Raw genomic sequence first — 2,234 nt, forward strand, 5'->3', positions numbered from 1 at the left:
TGTGAAGTTTATTGTCAGATCTACCGGAACTAGGGGGCAAAAGGAAAAATCGACAACGAGGCTTGGTGCAAAGTAAAGTGCGGAGACGACGAGGCAAACTGTTGTGTTTACAACTGCAAGTGCAACAGTGGAATGAAGAAAGAGAAATACGGTGGACAGAATTTGTCATTGTATGGCTTTCCGATGGGTGCAAGTGCGAAGGCGCAACAGCGAAGGACGCGATGGGTGCAAGCAATCCGACGACAGGGGTTTGTCGTGCCGTTGAAAAGTCTGCTCGCGTCACTTCGAGTCTGTCTGGCAATGGCACGGCTATCAACGATGCCAACTCCGTTGACTTCGTACCCACCCTTAATCTTGGATTTGAGAGAACATCAAGAACAAGTGACTCTAGCAGAAGGATAAGGTACTGGTCGGAGACGTGACTTTGTCCGCTGAAGACCGACGACAAGCAGGTCTGGGTCTGGGTGGCCGAGTGGTAAACGCACTTGCCTCGAAAGCGAGAGGTTGCGAGTTCGACCCTGGGTCAGGGCGTTAGCAATTTTCTCCCCCTTTTCCTAACCTAGGTGGTGGGTTCAAGTGCTAGTCTTTCGGATGAGACGAAAAACCGAGGTCCCTTCGTGTACACTACATTGGGGTGTGCACGTTAAAGATCCCACGATTGACAAAAGGGTCTTTCCTGGCAAAATTGTATTGGCATAGATAAAAATGTCTACCAAATACCCGTGTGACTTGGAATAAAGGCCGTGAAAGGTGAATGCTCGCCCAAATAGGCTTGAGGTTTGCTGGCCGATGTAAATGCGTGATATATTGTGTAAAAAATTCCATCTCACACGGCAGAAATTAATATGTAAATCGCCGTGAGCTCTTGTGAGAAGGGGCGATTAATAAATGTCCATTATTATTATTATTATTATTAAGCAAGCGGTTTTGCTCCCACCCCCCAGTGTCAACGCTGAAAATATCATCGGATCTGGAAGAGACTCAGAACCAAGTAAGCTTTGTTTGTTTTTATCAATTTATGATCTGCTGACTTCAAATTGTCTTCCTACATCAGTGTATAAGAAATTTAAAATTAATCGGCAGCCCAAAACGGATGCATAGGAAGGGTCACGAAACAGATTCAAGATTTTAGAAAACAAACAAACACGATCTAGACATATGTCGACAAGCCGCGTGCATTCAATCAACCGACTCTTGAATCGAGAAGATGAAGGAGGTTACTTGATACAGATAGTGATGCAGTTTTCAAGACATCGATAAAGTTCATGCTGAATTTTTTTTTTTACTCCCAGAAATTTACCATTGAATTGATGCAACAACAAAAATAGCACTAGATTTCTACAATTTTGATTTTGCATAGAACACTCCGAAATAATTTCCGGGGAGCATCTCCCGCACCCCTAAGTTTGTTTCAATTTCAGGAGTTATTTCACTCGTGTATTTTCATGCTTAAATGCTGTGAGTGTGATGCATGTGTAATCTGATAACAAGATCATTGATGCTAATTATATTGCTAATCTATACATTTGATTTTGTATTTACAGAAGCAGTCATTCCTTTGCCCTCCGCATCTAGTGAGAGCTTAGGACCAGGGCCAGATCATGCCTTTGCAAAGAGGGACACGACTACCTGTGAGGGTATTGTTATTGGAACACAGACTACCTCAAGTTGGCAGAGCTGCAGATGACAATTACATAACAGGCCTCTGTGATTAATCGTCTGACTGAAGATGTTTCTGGCTTGAAGAAAGACAACATGAAGCTGAAGGAGAACATACGCTCTTTTTCTGTTGATTCTCTACTGAAAAATGACACTGCAGTATGGTTTTACACATATGGTGATCTTTCGGTATGCATGTACCTACTTCGTAAAAAAGGCAGGTCTACATTACTGGGTTGATGAGCTGCCAAAGGCCACATCACTCCAAAGAGCAAGAAGCTTATTTTGTCATGTAATGGTTTATATAATTTACTCTGGTACTGTATAGAATAAAGGGCCCATTATCAATCAAATCTCTGGTCTGGTCCGAGTTTGTTTCATAAATGATTGTATGTGAGCTTACGAACATAACGATTTCCACTTTAAATAAATGCGATCAAGATAATTAGGTAGAGAACATGTCAAGAGACGTTTATTCCGTATATCAGTAGGAAAGTTGATCTAGAGATATGTAGATCTGTGGTCGATCACCTCTGCTTCGCTTATGCAGGGGAAGTTCGCCAAGTCTTTCGTCC

The 2,234-nt window shown here is 42.4% G+C and overlaps 1 long non-coding RNA gene across 1 annotated transcript; it reads left to right on the plus strand.

Moving 5' to 3' along the window:
- The first annotated feature begins 922 nt into the window (after positions 1 to 922).
- Positions 923 to 2,012, plus strand: LOC138979209 (uncharacterized). Its single transcript, XR_011459936.1, has 2 exons — positions 923 to 991; positions 1,545 to 2,012. It is a non-coding gene; the product is annotated as an uncharacterized lncRNA (long non-coding RNA).
- Positions 2,013 to 2,234: the final 222 nt, after the last annotated feature.

This window comes from Littorina saxatilis, linkage group LG10 (assembly GCF_037325665.1).
Source record: "Littorina saxatilis isolate snail1 linkage group LG10, US_GU_Lsax_2.0, whole genome shotgun sequence".
Lineage (NCBI taxonomy): Eukaryota > Metazoa > Mollusca > Gastropoda > Littorinimorpha > Littorinidae > Littorina > Littorina saxatilis.